The sequence below is a fragment of the Protopterus annectens genome, chromosome 14.part0, assembly GCF_019279795.1.
Source record: "Protopterus annectens isolate FY-2018-M chromosome 14.part0, PAN1.0, whole genome shotgun sequence".
In the NCBI taxonomy this organism is placed as follows: Eukaryota; Metazoa; Chordata; order Ceratodontiformes; family Protopteridae; genus Protopterus; species Protopterus annectens.
The window spans coordinates 594,867,812-594,881,115 of record NC_056748.1 but is presented as its reverse complement, the minus strand read 5'-3'; the positions used below and the strand labels follow the sequence as shown (position 1 = coordinate 594,881,115).

Below are 13,304 nucleotides of genomic sequence, written 5' to 3'. Positions count from 1 at the left end.
AAAAACAGAATAAATGCAGAAAAACAGTAACAATGTATCAGCAAGCAGGCGAAATACAGTTGCTAGATAAATAGAAGTGGAAAGCCACAAAAATTATACTTAAATCAGGTAAAGTCGCTTTTTTAGCTCTCTGAAGCTTGGATTACTCTGCTGGCCACCACGAGGATCTGTGCTGAGTAGGTACAAGCCAAAAAATGCGCGTTTAGCATTTTTTATATCAGGGGGCTGAAAGAAGCTAGGAACTGGCCCAAAACGACCAATAAACTACAAGTTGCTGGCTGAAACCTCACAAAACTGGACCAACAGGCAGCTCAATGCTTCCCACTCCCACTGGTAAGCAAGGGAACTTCCTCTGTTCCAAATTAGGTAAAGATTCAGTAACAGGAACTGCAAACAAAGCCCAGGGATCAGCAAGCTCTGAAACTGGACTATTCTAGCTTAGTAAGGCGGAAAACAAGAGATATTTTTTTTTTTTTTTTTTCAGAAAACAAGCAGAAACAGATACAGTAAACACTTATAAATGCTATAAATCGGCTATCACAGCCTACACAAACAATTTGCAACAGTTACAGATTTTAAAAGTAACAAATTGAGAAACAAGTGCAAAAACAGAATAAATGCAGAAAAACAGTAACAATGTATCAGCAAGCAGGCGAAATACAGTTGCTAGATAAATAGAAGTGGAAAGCCACAAAAATTATACTTAAATCAGGTAAAGTCGCTTTTTTAGCTCTCTGAAGCTTGGATTACTCTGCTGGCCACCACGAGGATCTGTGCTGAGTAGGTACAAGCCAAAAAACGCGCGTTTAGCGTTTTTTATATCAGGGGGCTGAAAGAAGCTAGGAACTGGCCCAAAACGACCAATAAACTACAAGTTGCTGGCTGAAACCTCACAAAACTGGACCAACAGGCAGCTCAATGCTTCCCACTCCCACTGGTAAGCAAGGGAACTTCCTCTGTTCCAAATTAGGTAAAGATTCAGTAACAGGAACTGCAAACAAAGCCCAGGGATCAGCAAGCTCTGAAACTGGACTATTCTAGCTTAGTAAGGCGGAAAACAAGAGATATTTTTTTTTTTTTTTTTTCAGAAAACAAGCAGAAACAGATACAGTAAACACTTATAAATGCTATAAATCGGCTATCACAGCCTACACAAACAATTTGCAACAGTTACAGATTTTAAAAGTAACAAATTGAGAAACAAGTGCAAAAACAGAATAAATGCAGAAAAACAGTAACAATGTATCAGCAAGCAGGCGAAATACAGTTGCTAGATAAATAGAAGTGGAAAGCCACAAAATTATACTTAAATCAGGTAAAGTCGCTTTTTAGCTCTCTGAAGCTTGGATTACTCTGCTGGCCACCACGAGGATCTGTGCTGAGTAGGTACAAGCCAAAAACGCAGCGTTTAGCGTTTTTTATATCAGGGGGCTGAAAGAAGCTAGGAACTGGCCCAAAACGACCAATAAACTACAAGTTGCTGGCTGAAACCTCACAAAACTGGACCAACAGGCAGCTCAATGCTTCCCACTCCCACTGGTAAGCAAGGGAACTTCCTCTGTTCCAAATTAGGTAAAGATTCAGTAACAGGAACTGCAAACAAAGCCCAGGGATCAGCAAGCTCTGAAACTGGACTATTCTAGCTTAGTAAGGCGGGAAAACAAGAGATATTTTTTTTTTTTTTTTTTTCAGAAAACAAGCAGAAACAGATACAGTAAACACTTATAAATGCTATAAATCGGCTATCACAGCCTACACAAACAATTTGCAACAGTTACAGATTTTAAAAGTAACAAATTGAGAAACAAGTGCAAAAACAGAATAAATGCAGAAAAACAGTAACAATGTATCAGCAAGCAGGCGAAATACAGTTGCTAGATAAATAGAAGTGGAAAGCCACAAAATTATACTTAAATCAGGTAAAGTCGCTTTTTAGCTCTCTGAAGCTTGGATTACTCTGCTGGCCACCACGAGGATCTGTGCTGAGTAGGTACAAGGCAAAAAAGGGGCGTTTAGCGTTTTTTATATCAGGGGGCTGAAAGAAGCTAGGAACTGGCCCAAAACGACCAATAAACTACAAGTTGCTGGCTGAAACCTCACAAAACTGGACCAACAGGCAGCTCAATGCTTCCCACTCCCACTGGTAAGCAAGGGAACTTCCTCTGTTCCAAATTAGGTAAAGATTCAGTAACAGGAACTGCAAACAAAGCCCAGGGATCAGCAAGCTCTGAAACTGGACTATTCTAGCTTAGTAAGGCGGGAAAACAAGAGATATTTTTTTTTTTTTTTTTTTCAGAAAACAAGCAGAAACAGATACAGTAAACACTTATAAATGCTATAAATCGGCTATCACAGCCTACACAAACAATTTGCAACAGTTACAGATTTTAAAAGTAACAAATTGAGAAACAAGTGCAAAAACAGAATAAATGCAGAAAAACAGTAACAATGTATCAGCAAGCAGGCGAAATACAGTTGCTAGATAAATAGAAGTGGAAAGCCACAAAAATTATACTTAAATCAGGTAAAGTCGCTTTTTTAGCTCTCTGAAGCTTGGATTACTCTGCTGGCCACCACGAGGATCTGTGCTGAGTAGGTACAAGCCAAAAACGGCGTTTAGCGTTTTTTATATCAGGGGCTGAAAGAAGCTAGGAACTGGCCCAAAACGACCAATAAACTACAAGTTGCTGGCTGAAACCTCACAAAACTGGACCAACAGGCAGCTCAATGCTTCCCACTCCCACTGGTAAGCAAGGGAACTTCCTCTGTTCCAAATTAGGTAAAGATTCAGTAACAGGAACTGCAAACAAAGCCCAGGGATCAGCAAGCTCTGAAACTGGACTATTCTAGCTTAGTAAGGCGGGAAAACAAGAGATATTTTTTTTTTTTTTTTTCAGAAAACAAGCAGAAACAGATACAGTAAACACTTATAAATGCTATAAATCGGCTATCACAGCCTACACAAACAATTTGCAACAGTTACAGATTTTAAAAGTAACAAATTGAGAAACAAGTGCAAAAACAGAATAAATGCAGAAAAACAGTAACAATGTATCAGCAAGCAGGCGAAATACAGTTGCTAGATAAATAGAAGTGGAAAGCCACAAAAATTATACTTAAATCAGGTAAAGTCGCTTTTTTAGCTCTCTGAAGCTTGGATTACTCTGCTGGCCACCACGAGGATCTGTGCTGAGTAGGTACAAGCCAAAAACGCGCGTTTAGCGTTTTTTATATCAGGGGGCTGAAAGAAGCTAGGAACTGGCCCAAAACGACCAATAAACTACAAGTTGCTGGCTGAAACCTCACAAAACTGGACCAACAGGCAGCTCAATGCTTCCCACTCCCACTGGTAAGCAAGGGAACTTCCTCTGTTCCAAATTAGGTAAAGATTCAGTAACAGGAACTGCAAACAAAGCCCAGGGATCAGCAAGCTCTGAAACTGGACTATTCTAGCTTAGTAAGGCGGAAAACAAGAGATATTTTTTTTTTTTTTTTCAGAAAACAAGCAGAAACAGATACAGTAAACACTTATAAATGCTATAAATCGGCTATCACAGCCTACACAAACAATTTGCAACAGTTACAGATTTTAAAAGTAACAAATTGAGAAACAAGTGCAAAAACAGAATAAATGCAGAAAAACAGTAACAATGTATCAGCAAGCAGGCGAAATACAGTTGCTAGATAAATAGAAGTGGAAAGCCACAAAATTATACTTAAATCAGGTAAAGTCGCTTTTTAGCTCTCTGAAGCTTGGATTACTCTGCTGGCCACCACGAGGATCTGTGCTGAGTAGGTACAAGCCAAAAACGCAGCGTTTAGCGTTTTTATATCAGGGGCTGAAAGAAGCTAGGAACTGGCCCAAAACGACCAATAAACTACAAGTTGCTGGCTGAAACCTCACAAAACTGGACCAACAGGCAGCTCAATGCTTCCCACTCCCACTGGTAAGCAAGGGAACTTCCTCTGTTCCAAATTAGGTAAAGATTCAGTAACAGGAACTGCAAACAAAGCCCAGGGATCAGCAAGCTCTGAAACTGGACTATTCTAGCTTAGTAAGGCGGCAAAACAAGAGATATTTTTTTTTTTTTTTTTCAGAAAACAAGCAGAAACAGATACAGTAAACACTTATAAATGCTATAAATCGGCTATCACAGCCTACACAAACAATTTGCAACAGTTACAGATTTTAAAAGTAACAAATTGAGAAACAAGTGCAAAAACAGAATAAATGCAGAAAAACAGTAACAATGTATCAGCAAGCAGGCGAAATACAGTTGCTAGATAAATAGAAGTGGAAAGCCACAAAAATTATACTTAAATCAGGTAAAGTCGCTTTTTAGCTCTCTGAAGCTTGGATTACTCTGCTGGCCACCACGAGGATCTGTGCTGAGTAGGTACAAGCCAAAAAGCGCGTTTAGCGTTTTTTATATCAGGGGGCTGAAAGAAGCTAGGAACTGGCCCAAAACGACCAATAAACTACAAGTTGCTGGCTGAAACCTCACAAAACTGGACCAACAGGCAGCTCAATGCTTCCCACTCCCACTGGTAAGCAAGGGAACTTCCTCTGTTCCAAATTAGGTAAAGATTCAGTAACAGGAACTGCAAACAAAGCCCAGGGATCAGCAAGCTCTGAAACTGGACTATTCTAGCTTAGTAAGGCGTGAAAACAAGAGATATTTTTTTTTTTTTTTTTTCAGAAAACAAGCAGAAACAGATACAGTAAACACTTATAAATGCTATAAATCGGCTATCACAGCCTACACAAACAATTTGCAACAGTTACAGATTTTAAAAGTAACAAATTGAGAAACAAGTGCAAAAACAGAATAAATGCAGAAAAACAGTAACAATGTATCAGCAAGCAGGCGAAATACAGTTGCTAGATAAATAGAAGTGGAAAGCCACAAAAATTATACTTAAATCAGGTAAAGTCGCTTTTTTAGCTCTCTGAAGCTTGGATTACTCTGCTGGCCACCACGAGGATCTGTGCTGAGTAGGTACAAGCCAAAAACGCGCGTTTAGCGTTTTTTATATCAGGGGCTGAAAGAAGCTAGGAACTGGCCCAAAACGACCAATAAACTACAAGTTGCTGGCTGAAACCTCACAAAACTGGACCAACAGGCAGCTCAATGCTTCCCACTCCCACTGGTAAGCAAGGGAACTTCCTCTGTTCCAAATTAGGTAAAGATTCAGTAACAGGAACTGCAAACAAAGCCCAGGGATCAGCAAGCTCTGAAACTGGACTATTCTAGCTTAGTAAGGCGGAAAACAAGAGATATTTTTTTTTTTTTTTTTCAGAAAACAAGCAGAAACAGATACAGTAAACACTTATAAATGCTATAAATCGGCTATCACAGCCTACACAAACAATTTGCAACAGTTACAGATTTTAAAAGTAACAAATTGAGAAACAAGTGCAAAAACAGAATAAATGCAGAAAAACAGTAACAATGTATCAGCAAGCAGGCGAAATACAGTTGCTAGATAAATAGAAGTGGAAAGCCACAAAATTATACTTAAATCAGGTAAAGTCGCTTTTTTAGCTCTCTGAAGCTTGGATTACTCTGCTGGCCACCACGAGGATCTGTGCTGAGTAGGTACAAGCCAAAAAACACGCGTTTAGCGTTTTTTATATCAGGGGGCTGAAAGAAGCTAGGAACTGGCCCAAAACGACCAATAAACTACAAGTTGCTGGCTGAAACCTCACAAAACTGGACCAACAGGCAGCTCAATGCTTCCCACTCCCACTGGTAAGCAAGGGAACTTCCTCTGTTCCAAATTAGGTAAAGATTCAGTAACAGGAACTGCAAACAAAGCCCAGGGATCAGCAAGCTCTGAAACTGGACTATTCTAGCTTAGTAAGGCGGAAAACAAGAGATATTTTTTTTTTTTTTTTTTTCAGAAAACAAGCAGAAACAGATACAGTAAACACTTATAAATGCTATAAATCGGCTATCACAGCCTACACAAACAATTTGCAACAGTTACAGATTTTAAAAGTAACAAATTGAGAAACAAGTGCAAAAACAGAATAAATGCAGAAAAACAGTAACAATGTATCAGCAAGCAGGCGAAATACAGTTGCTAGATAAATAGAAGTGGAAAGCCACAAAAATTATACTTAAATCAGGTAAAGTCGCTTTTTTAGCTCTCTGAAGCTTGGATTACTCTGCTGGCCACCACGAGGATCTGTGCTGAGTAGGTACAAGCCAAAAAACACGCGTTTAGCGTTTTTTATATCAGGGGGCTGAAAGAAGCTAGGAACTGGCCCAAAACGACCAATAAACTACAAGTTGCTGGCTGAAACCTCACAAAACTGGACCAACAGGCAGCTCAATGCTTCCCACTCCCACTGGTAAGCAAGGGAACTTCCTCTGTTCCAAATTAGGTAAAGATTCAGTAACAGGAACTGCAAACAAAGCCCAGGGATCAGCAAGCTCTGAAACTGGACTATTCTAGCTTAGTAAGGCGGGAAAACAAGAGATATTTTTTTTTTTTTTTTTTTCAGAAAACAAGCAGAAACAGATACAGTAAACACTTATAAATGCTATAAATCGGCTATCACAGCCTACACAAACAATTTGCAACAGTTACAGATTTTAAAAGTAACAAATTGAGAAACAAGTGCAAAAACAGAATAAATGCAGAAAAACAGTAACAATGTATCAGCAAGCAGGCGAAATACAGTTGCTAGATAAATAGAAGTGGAAAGCCACAAAAATTATACTTAAATCAGGTAAAGTCGTTTTTTAGCTCTCTGAAGCTTGGATTACTCTGGTGGCCACCACGAGGATCTGTGCTGAGTAGGTACAAGCCAAAAAACGCGCGTTTAGCGTTTTTATATCAGGGGCTGAAAGAAGCTAGGAACTGGCCCAAAACGACCAATAAACTACAAGTTGCTGGCTGAAACCTCACAAAACTGGACCAACAGGCAGCTCAATGCTTCCCACTCCCACTGGTAAGCAAGGGAACTTCCTCTGTTCCAAATTAGGTAAAGATTCAGTAACAGGAACTGCAAACAAAGCCCAGGGATCAGCAAGCTCTGAAACTGGACTATTCTAGCTTAGTAAGGCGGGAAAACAAGAGATATTTTTTTTTTTTTTTTTCAGAAAACAAGCAGAAACAGATACAGTAAACACTTATAAATGCTATAAATCAGCTATCACAGCCTACACAAACAATTTGCAACAGTTACAGATTTTAAAAGTAACAAATTGAGAAACAAGTGCAAAAACAGAATAAATGCAGAAAAACAGTAACAATGTATCAGCAAGCAGGCGAAATACAGTTGCTAGATAAATAGAAGTGGAAAGCCACAAAATTATACTTAAATCAGGTAAAGTCGCTTTTTTAGCTCTCTGAAGCTTGGATTACTCTGCTGGCCACCACGAGGATCTGTGCTGAGTAGGTACAAGCCAAAAAACGCGCGTTTAGCGTTTTTTATATCAGGGGGCTGAAAGAAGCTAGGAACTGGCCCAAAACGACCAATAAACTACAAGTTGCTGGCTGAAACCTCACAAAACTGGACCAACAGGCAGCTCAATGCTTCCCACTCCCACTGGTAAGCAAGGGAACTTCCTCTGTTCCAAATTAGGTAAAGATTCAGTAACAGGAACTGCAAACAAAGCCCAGGGATCAGCAAGCTCTGAAACTGGACTATTCTAGCTTAGTAAGGCGGGAAACAAGAGATATTTTTTTTTTTTTTTTTCAGAAAACAAGCAGAAACAGATACAGTAAACACTTATAAATGCTATAAATCGGCTATCACAGCCTACACAAACAATTTGCAACAGTTACAGATTTTAAAAGTAACAAATTGAGAAACAAGTGCAAAAACAGAATAAATGCAGAAAAACAGTAACAATGTATCAGCAAGCAGGCGAAATACAGTTGCTAGATAAATAGAAGTGGAAAGCCACAAAATTATACTTAAATCAGGTAAAGTCGCTTTTTAGCTCTCTGAAGCTTGGATTACTCTGCTGGCCACCACGAGGATCTGTGCTGAGTAGGTACAAGCCAAAACGCAGCGTTTAGCGTTTCTTATATCAGGGGGGCTGAAAGAAGCTAGGAACTGGCCCAAAACGACCAATAAACTACAAGTTGCTGGCTGAAACCTCACAAAACTGGACCAACAGGCAGCTCAATGCTTCCCACTCCCACTGGTAAGCAAGGGAACTTCCTCTGTTCCAAATTAGGTAAAGATTCAGTAACAGGAACTGCAAACAAAGCCCAGGGATCAGCAAGCTCTGAAACTGGACTATTCTAGCTTAGTAAGGCGGGAAAACAAGAGATATTTTTTTTTTTTTTTTTTTCAGAAAACAAGCAGAAACAGATACAGTAAACACTTATAAATGCTATAAATCGGCTATCACAGCCTACACAAACAATTTGCAACAGTTACAGATTTTAAAAGTAACAAATTGAGAAACAAGTGCAAAAACAGAATAAATGCAGAAAAACAGTAACAATGTATCAGCAAGCAGGCGAAATACAGTTGCTAGATAAATAGAAGTGGAAAGCCACAAAAATTATACTTAAATCTGTTATTCTTGAACTTCTGAGGTGCCATTTTAAGTGTTTTGAAAACTGTATTTCTATTTAGTTTACTCTTAGTTAACTAGTTTGTGATTTTTTTTTGTGTGTGTGTGTGTGTATATATATATATATATATATATATATATATATCAGGTTTCTGGTCTGGCCACATCTCAAGTACTATGTACAGTTCTGCAGGCCATAAAAATGGAATATCAGACTATAGGAAGAATTTCGGAAGAAAGCTACTGGAAGGATATTTGGAAAAGAAAGGATATGACCCGACAACCTGGACCAGTTATGCCTGGAAAACAACAAGTATCCGAGTCGCATGAGTGGCATGGTATGGATTCATAATGTCCCATCAGGTAAAGGAATTACTCTGAATGAGAATAATAAAAAAAAAAGAGTGCACATGCATTGGGCAGCTGCTTTCATATGTGGAAGTACTTTTTCCACTGACAGCATTTTCTACCATGGCATGAACTCATGCAATGGATATTGGAGATGGAATCCCAAGAAGGTGTCTAGATGGAATGGAATAGAAGGGAAGGCTTATTTAAGGCACGGACAGACAGACTATATTTCCTCCTGCTGCTGTCAATCAAAGGCAGATGAAATCCATAATTGTGGCTTTTTCTCTAGTTTCTTATATTGTATATGATACTGTTTAAAGTTATGCCTCCTTATAAAAGTTATACATTTCCCGATATTTATACTACTGAAAATTAATGAGGAAAAGGCTGCCATGTTGTACCTGCATCATACAAAAATGATATACTCCTAGCACTTTCCATACTGTTAAACACATTGCAAAGTCTACTCTGCATTGCTTTCTGAATAAATAGTACCTCTTTGCACTAATACCAAGGACTTGTTGGAATCAATTCCACCACATTCTGGTCCACACAAGTACACTATATTTTGTTTAGTAAGGAAGTTTTTTTTTTTTTTTTTAATTCTGTATACTAAGGGTGGTAGTTATTTTCCAAAATAAACAGTACTGCACGTTTTATTAATGAAGTTGTCTGTTATCTGTACACCAGGCATTAAATATGGTCAGTTTGGTTTATTCTCATTTTGTCGTTCACACTTCAAATGAATTCTCATTTCTATGAACCACAGAAATGAAAATCCACTTCAGCGAACAACAAAAGAGTTGAAAGTGGAAGTGGTGCATGTTCGAATTCGACACAATTTGAACATTCACCCCACTTCCACAAATGGAATCACTGTGCAAAACACAGTAAAAACTGTGTTTGCATGGAGGCAAGCCCCCCTGTACCTCCCATATCCCCTGCTACTTATATATACAAACTTTGAGATCATATTACAGTGAGGGAAAGGGTACATTTCCCAATCCCCACTATAGTGCAATCTGCATAAAAATGTAGAAAGTCACATCATCAAATGCTGTATTGGATTCACTATTGTTACTTTCTACATTTCATCATTTGTTCTTTCAATGCTATTGAATGGGCCGTTTCGGACTAATGTAAATCTCAAGAAGTCCGATCACCCACTTGATAGTAAACCGTCAGTTCTTCCTGAAGGCTACAGATATTTGAGGGGGTTTTGACAGCTATTCCCAGTGTGCATTGGTCTGCAAATCTTGTTAACTATAGGCCCTAGAGACGTAGATGTCAAACAGGGTAGGACCCCACTTCTGTGATGGCTTGGTGGATAACTGCTGGGACTATGGTATATAGGATTCTGGGTTCGAGACCTGCATGGCTGTTTATTTTACCTACACTAAGGCACTGTACAAGTACATCCACTCATGCATGAATCGTGCCATCCCAAATAAAACCAAGATGCTCTCCTCCAAAAAAAGGAAGCCAGTCTGGTAGTCCCCTGCCATAAACAAACTTTACAACAAAAGGAAAAAATGTTGCAGAAAAGAGGAAAATCCCAGGATGTAAAAAACTCCCTTACCAGCTGCAGTAAGAAGCTGAGATCCCTCATAAAATCTTCCAAAGCTAGTTACAAAAATAAAATTGCCAAAGATTCCAAAGATAACCACAAGGCATTCTATAACTATGTCAAGAATCTAAATGGCAATGCTCAGATCTGCTCTGAGCTACAACAGAATGGTATTAAATATACTGATCCCAAGGATACTGCCAATATCCTGGCAGATCGATTCAGTGCCAACTTCACCCCCCTCTCACCCCCTATATTGCCCATCTCAATACTGGAAGATTGCAAAATTGCAGTAATAACGGCCACACAGGTAAAAAATGCACTCTCCAAAGCTAAGAATACAGCATCCATGGGACCAGATGACTTCTGGGCTGTGTACTACATGAACTACAAAATGAACTGGCACCTCATCTAAGTGTCATGTTTAATCATACCCTCACCTCAGGCTTCGTGCCACTGAGTGACGCACAGCTACAGTTATCCCACTCCACGAGGGGGGATCCACCTTGGATCCCAGGAACTACGGCCCCATCAGTCAGACGAGCCTGATCTGCAAGGCCATGGAACATATTATCTTGGAACTTATAAACAAAGACATTGGCAACCTTAAAACACTGGACCCAGGGTTGCCAGATGTCCCTATTTGGGCGGGACAGTCCCGAGATCAGCAACCTGATCCAGAGTCCCGCCCTGCCGGTTGAAATCCCGGCCAGCCTCCGCTTTGTTTTTTTTTTTTTTCTTTTTTGATTGGCCCATATACCTGGCATATGGGCCAATCAAAAATCGCTAAACACGGAGCTTCTTGTGTTCCGCATTAAACAGAAGTAGCTCCATGTTTAACAATTTTTAATTGGCCCGTATGCCAGTATACAGGCTAATCAAAAATCGCTAAACACGGAGCTACTTCTGTTGAATGCGGACCTGCAATGCATTAAACACGAGAAGCTCCGTGTTTAGTGCAGAGCTACTGTTCTTTACTACCTGGCTGGTTGGAAATCTGGCAACCCTGACTGGACCCCAACCAGTTTGTTTTCGTGAAGGGCCGATCTTGTCTCCTGAACCTTATTGACTTCTTTGAATCAGTCTCCAGAGCTGTGGACGAGGGTAAAGCAGTCCACATAGCCTATCTGGACATCGCCAAGGCCTTTGACACCATCCCCCACTCTGGAATCATAGATAAACTTACTAAGCTGGGCATTAATCCCTACGTCACTCGATGGGTTGCCAACTGGTTTACTGACAGAATCCACACTGTAAAAGTTGCTGACTCCAAATCCAGCTCCAGACAAGTGGAGTACCTCAGGGTTCAGTCCTGGGACCTCTCTTGTTTGGCATCTACTTCTCTGAAGTACAGGCCAACACTAAGGGACTCTGGCTAACTAAGTTCACAGATGACTGCAACCTGGGAACCATTACTGAATCCCCAAATTATGTGGATACTCTACAAAAGGGCCTTACAGAAACAGATGCTTGGTGCCAGAGCCATGGACTCAAGCTCAATGCCAAAAAACGTATAGTTATCCCCTTTGGGAAAAACATGTACACGTGAATTATCACATAGGTTGGCAGTACACTAAACACTGAAAGTGTGATATGAGACTTGGGGACATAGGTGGACAGTGGTCTCACCTTCAATAACCACATCGCCACAACAGTCAGGAAATCCTATGTGGCACACCTCATCACTAAGGGCTTTTCATCCAGAAAAAAGGAGGTCATTGTCCCACTGTACTCATCCCTCATTAGAGCCATTATAGAATACAATGCCCCATTTGGTATGTACCTCTCAAGACATCTGCAACAAATGGAAAGGCCGCAGAAATACCTCACTAAAAGAATCACAGGCCTAAAGCAGATGCCCTATGCTGACCACCTTAAAAAACTCTAGCTATACTCTGTCGCATATAGTCTACTCCGAGGCGATCTCTGCTTAACATACAAGGCCAGGTCAAATGCAGAGCTGTTGTACATGCTACACTTAAAGAAATCCCAATCCCTCAGAGCCACACGCTCCAGGGATCTAAATCTTATCACAATAAAGAAAACATGCTGGAGGGATAGGTTCCTGACCCAGAGACTCCCCAGACTCTTGAATAGACTGCCCATACATGTCAAGCAGAGCGCCTTGGCCCTCTTTAAAAGGAACCTTGATGATTGGATGGGAGAAAGGAAATTCATCCGGAGTATCACGTCAGTCACCCTGCTAGACAGGGGTCCATGGAAGTAAATAGTGTGGAAAGAAATAGCCAGGGAATTGTTATGGCTAGGCTTGTATAGGCCCTAGGGCCGATAGCCTAGACCCTCCTGGGACTTTGCAGATTACCTCACTGGTACTTGAAGAGGCTGCTGCAACATGAACTATATGGGCTTTGTCTTTTAGCCAATAAAATATCCACCTTATCACATAAGGGCCTATGTTTAAGGCAGATTGGTTCTCTCTTTTTTTTTTTTTTGGTTTGTTTTTGTTTGCCTTTGATGAGTCCTTAAGAGCATGTTTATGTTGACACAAGTGAAATGGATTCCAGGATGAGTGGTTTCTATATAGGCATTTTAGGAATTATGTTTTTGGTAAATTTATTTGCTAATATACTTGTATTGTTCCATTAAGGAAAAGTTCAGAGCAATTTTGTGTTATTTCTTAGGTTTCTAACGTGGCTAAAGAAGGACTGGAAGTTATCTTTCGCCTTAGAAGCTAACCTCTAGTCATGGTTTGCTTTGCTGTTTCTGAGGGTGCTTTTCAGTTTCTTGGTGATATTTTTATGCCATACTCATTCTGAGGACTACTAGGCTTACTGTACGCTTTGTTTTCTCTTGTTATAAAATTAATTTTTATCAGTTGGCCA

The 13,304-nt window shown here is 40.0% G+C and overlaps 1 protein-coding gene across 1 annotated transcript in view; it reads right to left on the bottom strand.

Annotated features, from left to right (window-relative positions):
• The window catches only part of TCERG1L (transcription elongation regulator 1 like), a 2,969,407-nt gene that overhangs the window by 617,663 nt on the left and 2,338,440 nt on the right, over window positions 1-13,304 (bottom strand). The gene's annotated exons all lie outside the window — the stretch shown is intronic.